At 40.4% G+C, this 14,533-nt stretch overlaps 1 protein-coding gene across 1 annotated transcript in view; it reads right to left on the bottom strand.

Moving 5' to 3' along the window:
• The window catches only part of robo1 (roundabout, axon guidance receptor, homolog 1 (Drosophila)), a 294,093-nt gene extending 280,099 nt beyond the window's left edge, over nucleotides 1-13,994 (bottom strand). Inside the window, exon 1 of the mRNA XM_028573117.1 lies at nucleotides 13,967-13,994. The gene's annotated coding sequence lies outside the window, so the exon portion shown is untranslated. The remainder of the gene's footprint in view (nucleotides 1-13,966) is intronic.
• Between the last annotated feature and the right edge of the window lie 539 nt (nucleotides 13,995-14,533).

Raw genomic sequence — 14,533 nt, 5'->3', positions numbered from 1 at the left:
AATAAACCATTAATCACATTATCACAGCAATTTAATTACATGTAACAGAGGCGAGCGAAGTGTATATTCAGCAGCTCCGAGGTGTTTGTGTTTAAAGGTCAGGTGTAAACCTGACGCCTACAGGGAGTAAATGCAACTCAACAGCACCTTTCACAGCCAAAATGTGCAGTACGGTGCACCCCGTCTGGCCACTCAAACATGCACTCATGTCACGTTAGCGTCAGCATGTTTGACGAGTCAGGTTGTACAGACTGAGGAGCTCATTGATCGCACTGCAGACACATACATAGGTGTAGAGAAATCCACAGATGTGACGCCTCAGAAGGCATTACAGAGGTAAATAGGTCCAGTGTACAAACAGCGCTTACTGAGCAAATGAAAGATGAACAATAATGAATGGGCACATTTGTAGTCATTGTGTGAAACATCCTCATTTCTCACACCCAGTGTCATGCTCATTCACATTCCAGCCACACACACATATGCCTGCGTCTCCCACACCGCTGTATCCCTGCTCTTCTCTTTCTCCCATCAGCCCTGCCTGATTCCTGCTGGACGCTGGAGGTCATTGGCGTTAGGAGAGGGAGAGAGGGAGAGAGAGGGAGGGAGAGAGACAGATAGAGAGAGAGAGACACAGAGAGAGAGAGGTTCTAACCTCTGAGAATATCACATAGCCTCTGACTTGTTAGCCTTCACATCGACATTCAACCTGAGACATACGGTATATGTCCACTGAAACATATAATGGAAATGTCATTCGCATAATCAAAAGAGGGAGCATTACCATTGGGTATCCAACCATAGGCAACCCTGTCTTCTATATGGTGAGCAACTAATGTGCTGCTCCAGAAATGTGGAGAAAATGTAATTGCTGCCTGGATAATGTTTTTTAGAGTTTGTATGGTGGTCAAGTGGGTACAATGCAGTTACAGAAATCCCAACTATGAGATGAAGCACAAGCAAACTTTGTTGTACTGTGTTATTTTTTGGCTTGAGTTTTATGTATTTGAAACCTTTTAAGAAAAATATACAAAGTGCTTAAATTTGATTTCCTTTGCTTGCATCTGTCCATTTTCTATACTGGGGAGCACGATAGCACAGAGAATCAAAGAATCTCAGTTCTTTCAAAAGATGCTGTCATTTATCTTAAATCCACGGTATCAATGAAACCAAAAATCTTCATTCTCTTCATTTTACAGTCATGGATCTACATCATTTTATGCTGTGCAGTTGCTACCAAGAAGCACAATGAGTTTGTTTTCTGCTCAAGTGAACACAGATCAGCTTCCTCTGCTATGTACTGCATATTTACTCTGCATTTCTCTCTCTCTCGTACCCTCTCCATCTCTCAGACAGTCACAGTGGTCCCTGCCTCATCTTCATTTGGATCTCCCAGTTTGGAAATAAATCACATTCATAGAACACCTGAGCTGGCGAAGGGAGCCGAGTGGGATCAGGGTCCCAGGTGGACCAATTCAAATAACATTCAGCTCTTGTGTACACGCACGCACGCACGCACGCACGCACGCACGCACGCACGCACACACACACACACACACACACACACACACATTATGGTCAAATCACACCCCATTGTGTCCTCAAGGGTCACATATACAAAACTATAAGCTCTTGCACACATACATATTCTCCGTCTGTCTCCATCTTACTGTTTCTTTGTTTTGTTTCTGGTACCCCCAACACACACACACACACACACACACACACACACACACATTTTCTCTGCCATTCATTAACTGACAGCTCGACACTCTCCCAGGTGGAATTGTTGGGAGGCAGAGGATTTGCATTTGTATTTTTCCAATATCTCCTCAGAACAGAGGATCATGGGCTTACCATGGGAGAGAAAAGAAGCAGGCAGGACTGCAGCAGACTGACATTTGTTAAAGACATTCATCTTCTCTCATCTTGTTCTTTTTATAATTTGAGAGAAGGCTCCTCGACCTGATGTCAGTGGCTGTGGGGAAGGGTGGTGTTGCTGTTGAGGGGATGACAGGTTTGCTCTACCCATTGCATTCTGGGCGGAAAAACATGCAGTTCAAACCCTAGGTCACACACACATGTGAATATAGCTGTCCTAGTTAGCTGGCGCTCAGCAGAGACAAAAGGCTGTCAGTGTGTTACTGCCTACGACTTAGGGCTGCACCATATGACCTAAAATCAAGATCACAATTAATTGCACACTTTTAATTTATCTTCTTAATTATCGTCATAGGAAAAATACATTGATAACAGCTTCAGAATTTCGATGTGGATACATTTTCGATTAATCGTCCAGCCCTACTACGACAAGACTAAAATCTCAGATGCTGGAATATCTGGTTTGGAAATAAGATACTTATATATATTTTATATGAGCATAAACGTCTGTCTGCTGAGTCATGGCGTGGAGAGCAAGTCGATCCCGAGAATGACACACACACACAAGTTTTTTTGATCTGATGCCACTATCAACAGGATGACAGCATTTGTCTGTGGCTTCCAAAACTGTTGCAAATTACTGTTGGAAAATGAAATCTGTTTTATGATGTGACAAGGCTATGGGCAAGGTTTGGGCACAAAAACAACTTGGTTCAGTTTGGGGACGCACCGTGGTTTGTAGGGCTGCACTATTAATCGCAATTGTATCGAAATCCCTAATGGACCAGTGCAATATCCAAATCGCAGGGGGGCAATATTTGTTAATGGCAAACTATGTGTCAAACCCAGAGGTGTCAAGTAAAGAAGTACAAATACTTCGTAAGTAGACATTTTGGGTATCTATACTTTACTTGAGAAATTATCTGTACTTTCTACTCCTTACATTTTAAAAATAGCCTCGTTACTCATATTTCAGTTCGGCTTGTTTTCATTCCGGCTCGTCATCAAAAGAACACCACCTTACGGTTGTATTGAAGTACGGCATTGTTGTAAAATGTTTATTTAAAGCACTTGAATAAGAAATTAATGTTGTTTAGTTTAAAACAGTCTAAAGGAAATGGTCAATAATAGTGTGATTAAAACTCACTATTTGCATTATTTACAGTACTTGATTTACAGCTGATATGTGAAAAGGTACACAACCTTATTTGTTTAACAGTAATTTAGTTTTACTGCGAACCGTCACAGGAAGTGCTTTTATTTTGAAGTAGCCTACACGGAAGTTGTCTGTTGTGTACTCTTGCTAGCCAAGGGGGTAAGCTTCGCTTCAGAACTTGAACCTCCTATGGCGCCATTTTGATGCTACAAAGAGATCACCTCCCATTAGCATTCCACTGACTAGCATTCATTTTTACGTCACTTGACTGCGAATAACTTTACATCTGAAGCGTTTAAAGACTATTTGTCCATTGTTTATTTCTAAAGAAACACGACAATGTATAAAAGGCTCCATTACCTTGTACCTCACGTTATGGCTCCGTAGCAGACGCTTTTATAAAAATAGGCTAACGATTGTGTCACATAGTAGAGGAATTACCGTATAGTACAGGAGAAGCTCGCAGGCAGTTTCGACTTACATGAGCTGTTTAAGTTTAATTACTAATGTTAACTAGCATTTTAGTGATCAATAATTAGCCTGTTTCTATTTTATCTCCTTACATATACCTACGCTCTCCGTCTCTGCAAGATTGGGAATGATTGAGATTTCTCTTGGCACAGCTACCAGAAGACTTCACACTTTCAGACACGTTGCTCACGTCACATTTACGTTGTCTCTCTCAGTTGGAGGCTGCGCAGTAAAGCAAGAGATCACCGGAAAAGTGCTTCTAATAGCCTTCACTGGTCTCCGTCCAGAGCAATGGGATCTGTTGGTCCATTCTTATATTCTAGCTTGTGTTGAGATGAACGTGAGACCCTATTGAGATGCCCGTCAAGCTAAGTTGTTCACTTTCTTGTTTGTAAAACTGCAACATATTGAACAGTAAATGGTCATAGTAAAAGACAAGCGTTTTTGGTCGTCATTCAAAGCCGTTCCACTACAGGCATAGTTACTCTCCACGTTTATTAGCCGTGATAAACTGCAATGATATTTACGTGTAACAAGCCTAAACATTAAATCCCGACATGTTTAAATCTGTCAGCGGCTCGGACACACTGCTGTCCGCGCCACGTACCGTCACCTGTTGGGACACAGAAGTTATGAAATAATACTCACAGCTTTTCTTTCCTGTGAACAAATGTTTCGCGGTGTTGGGAAATTCTTAAAAAATGTTGCATTAAAATGCGTTGTAACTCGCATTACTGAGATTGTAACGGGTATAATATTACCGAATTTTATTAGTAATGCATTATATTACTGCATTACAGCAAAAAAGAATACATTACTGTAATTGTGTTACTTTTGTAACGCGTTACTCCCAACACTGTAGCCTAGTACGAAGATGTCTGTGGTAGAGACTCAAGAGAACTCGAGCGAAATGTCCCGACCAAGCACGAGCGAGGAGGCTGTTAGCCAGGAAGACCAGCCAACCCTTCTACAGCCCCGGCTGTACCTGGAAGAAGTTTTCGAAATGTTTGGATGCAAAAACAACTCCTTTCAAAAGCACTGCAAGCTCTGCGCACCCAAGTACCACGAGCCAAACCTTGCCGTCTAATTTGAAAAAGCATATTGATATTATTTTTTTTCCTTACATTACTTTTATACTTTAAGTTGTTTTGAAACTAGTACTTTTATACTTTTACTTGAGTAAAAAGCTTGAGTTACAGAAGTCTTTTTAAACCCTAGTATCTATACTTCTACCTGAGTAATGAATGGGAATACTTTTGACACCTCTGGTCTAACCATTCTGAATTAAGTATTGTGGTGCTACAGACGTCCCGGTCTACAAATCCTATCCTACAGACTAAAGAAAATAAATCTTTGTTTGGTACAGATTCCAAAAATCACACTATCATCATTTTAATTTCTTTCAATGTTAATAATTTTCAATGAAAATGAGAATAATGATACAAAAACTAAAATTCTCTCCAATATCGTGAATCATATCACAATTGCAATGTCAGTCAAAATAATCTCAATTAGATATTTTCCTCCTATCGGGCAGCCCTAGTGGTTTTGGGTTTTAACAAATGTCTTTATTAATTTTTGTTTACTTACAATTAAACTACTCAACAAGTCGACCCAACCCACAACAACGTTTCACTACTGCCACATCTGTGATACTATAAGAGCCACACACACACACACACACACAAAAAAAGCTGTTGAGTTAAGGGGACCTTCGTTGTCATGGTTACAGTAATAACCAAGTGGTTAGGGCTTAATCATGGAAATCGTTCAACCAAACAGCAGTCTCTCAATTGCTTACATTATACACACATATGCGTTGAATTATTCCTCAAAGAGTTCGCTACTTGTTATATAACCTAACACATTTTAGTTTAAAAAACATTCCCAGAGGCTTAAACCGGTGGGTGCGTTACATAAAAACAGATAATTGAGTAGGCAGTATCGTTTGTCAAAGAGCTTATCGATACTGACCAGTCTGGAACCGGTACTAGTTTAGTACCGTTTTTTTAACAAACACTGAAAAAATATAGTAAGATAATAATCTTCTGCTTTTTAATATAAATTGACAATGAAGAATCTTGAGAGCTGCATGCACTGTAGTGAAACAATGTAAGAATGTACCAATCATTTTCTGCTGTAAGTTAGACAAGGTATTATGTGCCCACACACACACGCAAACACACACACACACACACACACACACACACACACACACACACACACACACACACCATTTATGTCAACACCTGCAAGGCTCTACACAGTAAAAAAAATACTTGCTCACTTTGCACCGCCTGGCAGTTCAATTTGCATTCAGTGTGTGCACATACTAAATAAAAATAATCAAGGTTATAGAAACAGTATCTCTCTGTTACAGTCCAGCTATGTAAAATAACTCATATTGCACCTCACTAATGCTTGGCCTTCCTCCACTACAAACCCATCATATTGTCTTGCTACCATAAACTGTAGAAATATGCTTGCTACCAAATATTCTGCTATGAATGCTGATATGCTCTGAGTTAGTTCCTCAAATTCATCTTCAATTCTAAATTTAGCACATCCGGATTATTGCGCGTAATGTTGAGAGGAACAACAGAATGTGTTTGTATTTGTTTTGTCAGATGACTAACGTTATTATTTAATAGATTAGAGGAAAGCACATAGATGTAAAAAAAATTTGAAATGTGAAATAATGTGCAACTTAGAGGATAAGACCACGTATCTATTCATAGTGAACGCAGGGAGGATTTTTTTTATGCTGGAGGCACGAGATAAGGTACTCTCATTCATAGTTTCATTCATGATTTTACATTGAGCTCTACTGGACTGATCTATTCTGTCTGGCACAGGTACCTATGCTCAAACCCTACTGTAGGTGCCAGGTCTCAGTAGTGACTAAGTGACTGGTGTCACTATATAGTAAGATGGTTTATTATTCCAATTAGACATATAAGGGGTTTCAGTTAGGAGTATGGATTAGTTAGTCTCCAACGGGAGACATTGACTGTCTGACTACAGATTATTTGCAGCCCTGTCCCATCGCTATAATGGCCAAACACTGAAAACATCAGAATATCTGGTTTGATTTTTTAAAGCAAATATGTTCATATTTATAATTATAGCATTATAAGCCAGATATGCATCCAAATGTGGCTCCAATCTTAACAGAATTTCTAGAAAATTGGCAAAAGAAAATGTGAATGAATGTGGGTTCAAACCACTGCAGAAGAGAAGAAGGCAACGAGAAGTCGTAAGTAAAAGAGCTCCAGTCAGACCTCAAAGGATGGAAAACGAATGTAAAAAACATGATGGAAATATGGCATTTGTTTGTTTCATGCATGATTTTGATGAAGGTTACAGTCTCCTCATCGCTCCACACAGATTGGATGTTTTCGTCTGCTGCCATTTTTAGTCTTTTCAATGGAAGCTTCATGTATGTAATTTTGCTTTCATTGAGAGACCCACTTTTCCACTTCACCCACCAAGGGTGCAAACTTCGTTTGCGATATTTTGGGGTCTTTTTTCAATTTTCAGCGATTCCACTCATTTTGTTTTTTTCTTTTTGTGGATGGAAACAATTATGGTGTCAAACATGTTTAATCAAATGACCACATTTCCAGCAACACTTAGACTTGACTGACCACTGAAGCACCTGCAAACTTGTTGTAGGATGTGAAATATGAGACTTGTCTGCTTATTACTGTAACATTGCTTAAATGTTGTCTTTCTTGACCTTAAACTTACATTACAGTTATTTGATGAACTTTTCTGAACTTTAAGTGAAATGAAAAGTGAGTGCGTCTGCCTGCTTCTCCTTTATCCACATTGCCATTATTATTTTTCCCTCAACAACCACCCTGACTGTTAATAGTCATACCCCAAAAATAGCATTACACTATCAACATTGAGGTATCTAAATATGCTGTGTGATTTGATCACCAAGCTCTATTCCCTGAAATGAATGATTCACACCTGCCCTGGATATTCCATACAACATGTATGATGTAGGGGTGGTACGGTTCACAAAACTCATGGTTCGGTTCGTATCACGGTTTTAGGGTCACGGTTTTCGGTTCTTTACGGTTCTTGTTATTTTTCTTTAATCTTTAAAGTGATGGTTCGGAGTAATTTCACCCTAGGGTCCTTTGCACCATGACCTCGAGCCAAACACCCCCCCAGAAGCTTTTTTCAGCTGGGTCAAACATTGGGAGAGTTAGCGTTATCAGCTGAATAGCTTAGCGCAGGGGCTAATGGACCCACGTTTGTATCTCGTAAATGACCCCACTAATAATGCCAGAAATGATACCAAACTTCTACAGTAGTACAATTAGGTTATGCACTCATAAAACGATGGATTGTAAAGTTTGTAAGTACACCAGAACTTTATCTAAATAACACTTGCCTGTTGGCTTCTGCTCTCTGCTGTTGTTGCTGCTGCCGGCAGTAAGACGAGTGCTTAGGGCCGTCTACAAATTACAACACCGAAAAGAGATACAACAAAAATATTTATTAATTTAACTTTTTTTTTTTAAGTAAGTGCTGTAGTATAACTAGCAGGAGACAAGTTATAATTGAGGTAAGTTTGGAGACATTACCTTATCTAATCATTAAATTAATACATATTTTTGTTGTATCTCTTTTTGGTGTTGTAATTTTTATGAGTGCATAACCTATTTGTACTACTGTAGAAGTTTGGTATCATTTCTGGCATTATTAGTGGGGTCATTTACGAGATACAAACGTGGGTCCATTAGCCCCTGCGCTAAGCTATTCAGCTGATAATGCTACTCTACGCTAACTCTCCCAATGTTAGACCCAGCTGAAAAAAGCTTCTGGTGGGGTGTTTGGCTCGAGGTCATGGTGCAAAGGACCCTAGGGTGAAATTACTCCGAACCATCACTTTAACACTCCAGAAATATACTTCAGCACATGATATATAGCTTAATTATCCACCATGTCACAATTTGACTTTAAGCCCATTATTGGGACCATCTCTGAGGAAAGCGAGGTGAGATTTTGATACAGCAAGAGGGAAGACATTGATGACTTCATCAAGCTTTTCATTTATTTGGCAAAAAAATGAGTGTGTATCACCATTTACAGGAACATATATGCCCTTTTTAGCACATGAAGACTGAAATATTAAAGAATAACAACTGAAATAACTTGCATTTATCAAACTAACAACTTCAGTGTAGCTCTTACAAAAATACAAGTGACGTGACCTGCAGCACTCCACACTCCACTCGCCTCCTCTCAAAATCTGACAAAAATCTTTTAAACTGACCTTTGTCGATCTGAAATGAAGACAGATTCAGCAACTGCATGGTCTATTTCTTTCTTAAAATGTTTTCAGAAACACGTTTCGGTAAACTATTTTCGTAAAATATGAGATCGTATTCACAACGAGACGCCATTAGAGTCTGTCTTGAAATTCGAGAGCAGCCAGCCCTACGTGATGCGTTCGTCCAATCATCTGCCATGTGTTGCGTTTGTCACGCTCATCCCGCTCGTCATTTCTGGTAAGTGTTTTAACACAGGTGTTGAAAGAGGGCACAACGGCAGTAGGTGGTTTGTGCACATTAGAAATGTATTGACGAACCGCGCTACGCACACACGTTCCGAACTGAGAAAAGCGAACCATACGGTTTGGATGTTTTTTCATGAACCGTACCACCCCTAGTATGATGGTATGCATATTCAGTCTAACTCATTAAATGCATAAGATTTCATCATTCATGTAGTGCAATCATTCTCAGGTTAGAAACATGAGAATAGGTGTTGCACCATTTGATGCAACAGACCTAAGTTCTCTAAAAAGAAAGTCAGTGCTGAGGGCAAGGTCTTATTTACAGTCCAAATTTGCTTTTTTAATTGTTAGGGAAAGATCAATGCTGATGGTAAAAAATAAACTAACTTCCATTATTGGTAGGAACTGAACAGCTATTTCTAAGTCACAGTTTCCCACCTTGAAACACTATGAGGGTAAAAAAAACGAAACACAAGCACTGAACTGCCCGGGAGTTATGTAATAGCTGAATGTTTCCTGCAACAAGAAAGCACAGTCCCTCCGTCTTTCCTTTCTCTCTTTCTCCTTGAAATGAAGTTGCCTTTAAGTGCAGTCGGAAATGTCGAGATCTATAAACGGCCTGACGAAAAAATATTATTGTGAAATAATAAGTCTAGCCTATTTGTGCTACTCACACCGCCACCCGAATCGCCGGAGCGCTTTTTGTGGTCTGAACGTGCCCTAAGAGCTACTAAATGAACGGTTATTATCAGCTGCCGCTGAATGAACACGCTGGGAAATGTGTATTAAAAGCACACCTGTTGGGCTCGGTTATCCAGCACCACTTGTAGTTTGGGGCTGAGTCAGGTGGTGCTGCAGGTTTGTCTCAGACTAGGCAGACATGTGCTGCAGCCAAGGACGACTTTAACACTTCAGGAGTGTTGAAATAATGATGATAGTCATTACCAGGGACTAGACGGCATCTGTTACATCTTGCAGCTTTGATGGCATGGTGTTTATCTATTATAATCATTCTGCCTGTGCAGGTAGACGGACAATACTGTAATACTGTGGTGTAGTTGCCACTTTTTAAATTTTTTACAACTTAGATCTGAGTAAATGTAGCTGTCCTGCAATGTGTTTATTTTAGTGGCCTGACCGTCAGGAGATGAGCGCTCTCCACAGGAAACTCTCCTGGCTGGTGCTCCAGACCTGCGTGAAGCTGGCAGCCCATGTCATCTGTGTTTTTTAAGTTATAACGCTTTATAAATTACACGTGTGGTGAGACTTCCGGGTCACACCACAGATGGCTGCTTGATACTTGTGCTCCCCGACAGTTCTGATCTAAAAACCTGAAAACACTTTAGATAACAGTAAAGCGAGAATTAGCAAAAACGAGCAAAAACAGGGTTAACCCAAAAGGCAAGAAACCACAATCTATGAATGAAGATACCGAAGAATTGTTACAACAACACATCGCTAGCCGAAGCAACTCCCCGATCGCAAGAGAAGAGGAGGGAACGGACGTTAGCTCTGAAGTATATTGAATGAGCTCAAAGACTTCAGACGGGATAACAAACATCTTACAGAGATCAAACAAGAGCTATGTAGAACAAACAATAGACTTGAGGAAGCAGAAGCACGGATTGACGGAATTGAAACAACACTAATGGCAGCTACGGCACTATTGAAAAGGCTATCATGGAAGCTAAAATAATTGACCAGGAAGGTCGGGCTCGTAGAGAAAACATCAGAATCTATGGCAGCGCTGAAGAAGAGGAGGGAGATAACACGATCGACTTTCAATCGATCGATTCAATGGATCTACCACCAGGTATGGACCTCAGAACAGAGAGAGCACACAGAACACTCGCTCCTAAGCACACTGGCCCAGAGGCAAAACCCCGGTCTATCATCGTCAAGTTCGCGAGTTACAAAGTCAAAGAGGAGGTGATCCGCAAAGCCTGGCAGAAGAAAGAACTTCTCTATAAGACTGTCCGTTTCTACGTGGACCACGATTACCCATCCGCGGTTCTCAAGAAACGAATGGAATATGCAGAAGCAAAGAAAATATTGAAGGTAAAACAAATAAAGTTTCAAACGCCATACTCAGCAAGGCTACGTGTTTTCTACAGTGATGGCACACGCCTGTACCAGACTGCCACAGAAGTGACAGAAGATATGGCTCACAAGGATTTCCAATTACCGTCATACCTGCTCAAACCAGCCGAGACAGTTGAGAGATCCAACTCCTATCCCCATGGAAAATGGTTGGAGAACGTCACGCCGGACTTGGAGCTCCAAACTTGACTGATAATTACGTCTCCTGGCTACACAGAGGTCAAAGATAAGTAGGTGTTTTCTTTTCATGTGAACACAGGCCACAGGACAATTCCGTATTGTGGAGTAGCCTATTATAGTTAAATGGTTAAAGCCTAGGTTAGGTTGATGTTTTGAAAGTAGCCTTTTTTGTAACATAGTCTGGTCACAAGGATAAATCAATCGTGACCGAAATGGTTACACAGCCATCTTAACCCCCATACATAAGAAACTTAAGGCTCTCATGATAGAGTTGGGTGTGATAGATCTTTGGAGAGATTTTAACCCAACCGGTAGGGACTACACTCATTACTCCAACCCACATGCAGTGTATTCCAGAAAGAGACCGCAACAGAACACATAATTGTGAGATAGGAAATACTGATCTGTCTGATCGTGCACCTCTTCTGCTATCACTACAAATAAGTTGCAACCCTAGAAATACATTGTGGAGGCTAAATACAGGTATTTTGAATAAGCAACAATTCACAACCAAAATTAAAGAAGAAATTGTAAGAACCTTGTAGAAAATGATAATGGAGAGGTAGGTCTGGATATTTTAATGGGACACATTAAAAGCTGTTCTTAGCGGAGAAATTTCTTACTGTGCACGCAAAAAGAAAGAGAGAACTAAGACTATCAGAACAAAATAGGGAACTAAAAGAGCTTGAGGCTAAACATAAAGGAGACTCAAACTCAGACCTTCCTCCAAGGCTCAAGGAAATTAGAAATGAAATAAATGTTATGTACACACAAGAAATACAAAAAAATATGTTTATACAAAAAAAAATACTATGAGAGTGGCCCAACATTTGCAAAGCTTTTAGCAAGGAAACTGAAAAAATAACGAGCGGATAGAACAATCTATAAAATTAGGGATCCAAACTCAAAAGCTACTGTAGCCTATATAAACAAAATGAGATACAAATGGCTTTCCAAAACTATTATAAACATCTGTACACAGCCACAGCTAGAAGAAGAAAATCAAATTATAAGATTTCTGGAGTCCCTTAAGTTACCTACACTATCAAACAGTCAAAGCAATAAACTAATAGATGAAATAACTGAAGAGAAGCTCAATAATGCAATTTCCAGGCTAAAGGCAAACAAACCACCTGGCCCAGATGGGTTTCTCTCTGAATGGTACAAGACCTTCCGATCAGAGCTGACATCTTGCCTTCTTAAAACCTTTAATACAGCTGGAATGCGACTCATATAGGCTGATCTCAGTACTCAACACAGACTACAAACTATATACTTCAATTCTTGCAAAGAGAGTTGAAAAGATTCTTCCACAGATCACACACACTGATCAAACAGGATTTATCCTGCAGAGACAAACTCATGACAATATTAGACCGTCACTACATATACTGAATCATATCCGGGAAAAGTTCAAGTTCAAGTTTATTGTCATATGCATATTAGTACAAAGTACCACAGCAATGAAATACAATGTGCCTTAGCACTCCCTCAGCACCAGTCAATAATAACAATTTTAAAAACCTAATAGTATTAAAAACATTATAAAATATCCAACATAATATATACAAGTGACTAAGTTCAGACCACAGCCCTCCTTCTGGTTGTACTATTGTTCAATAACCTTATTACCTGGGAGTAAAAACTATCCCTAAAACGTGTTGTGCGTGTTTGGATGCTCTGCAAGCGTCTCCCTGATGGAAGATGGGAGAAGAGATTGTGTGCAGGATGACTAGAATCCTGTACAATACCTGGTGCCTTTTTAGTGCTGCGTTTCCAGTAAATTTGTTGGAGCGATTCAAGTGGAACCCCGATGATTTTAGATGCAGTCCTGACCACTTTTGTCAGTAGATTAAGGTCATGTGAAGTAGCCCTACCAAACCACACTACAATATTACCTGTCAGTATACTCTCAATTGTACAATGGTAGAAGTTCAGTAGAATGTTAAGAGACATACCGTATTTCTTAAGACACCGCAATGGCACAGCTGATATGGAAGGACCATGTGAGGGTGTCTGAGATGTGGACGCCTAAGAATCTAAAGGTGTTAAGAATTTCAACTGGAGAGTTGTTAATAAAGACAGGTGTATGTGTAGATTTGTTCTTCCTAAAATCTATGACGACCTCCTTAGTTTTCCCCACATTGAGAGACAAATTATTTCTTTGGCACCACATGATCAATTTGATTACCTCATCTCTGTAGGCAGTTTCATTATTGCTGTCAATAAGTCCTATCACAGTAGTATCGTCTGCAAATGTTACGATACTATTAGTGGGATGTTTAGCAATACAATCCTAGGTATACAGACTGTATAATAGAGGACTGAGACAGCAGCCTTGTGGTGCTCCAGTGTTTAGCACTATAGAGGCTGAGTATGTAGTGCCAACTCTAAGGGTTAGTGTTAGGGTTAGGCACAGGAATTATGATTGATTTTTTAAAACAATTTGGAACCACACAAAGAGAGAGTGACAAGTTAAAAATGTCAGTGAAAACAGAGGCGAAATGTACGCGTGGGAATACAGCTGTCCACACAGAATTTAACATAGTCAGTAACTGCCTCTGTGTACTCATGCAAGGTGGCAGAATCACTAAAAACTGACCAGTCAGTAGATTCAAAACAACCCTGCAACATGAGCTCACCTTCAGCAGTCCAGCGCTGTGCTGTCCTCACAATGGGTTTCTCCCTCTTTATCTCCTGCTTGTACACAGGGAGCAGCAGTACGGAGGAATGATCTGATTTCCCAAAGTGAGGCCGGGAGACAGATTTATAAGCTCCCTTGATGGTTGAATAGCAGTGATCGAGAGTTTTGTTTCCTCTGGTGGCACGGCTGACATGTTGGTAGTATTTGGGTAACACTGACTTTAGATTGCAGTGATTGAAGTCACCGGCTACGACGGAGAGGGCTTGCGGGTGCAGCCTCTCACACCTGTTAACCGCGTCGCAGAGCTCCTCCAGGGCTGCCTTAGCATTGGCTTGGGGGGGGACGTGTACCACAGTGAGTAGGACTGATGGAAATTCTCGAGGTGAGTAAAACGGCCGACATTTGATAGTAAGATGTTCGAGGACCGGCGAACAGGAGTGGGAGATCACATCCACGTCAGTGCACCACGAGTTATTCACCAGAAAGAACACACCCCCTCCTTTCGTCTTGCCAGTCGTGTCCTTATCCCGATCTGAACGAAATACGGAAAAGCCATCCAAGTGTA

The sequence above is a fragment of the Perca flavescens genome, chromosome 3 (genome assembly GCF_004354835.1).
Source record: "Perca flavescens isolate YP-PL-M2 chromosome 3, PFLA_1.0, whole genome shotgun sequence".
In the NCBI taxonomy this organism is placed as follows: Eukaryota; Metazoa; Chordata; class Actinopteri; order Perciformes; family Percidae; genus Perca; species Perca flavescens.
Note: the sequence above shows the minus strand (reverse complement) of the source record. Positions and strands in the feature narration are given on the sequence as shown.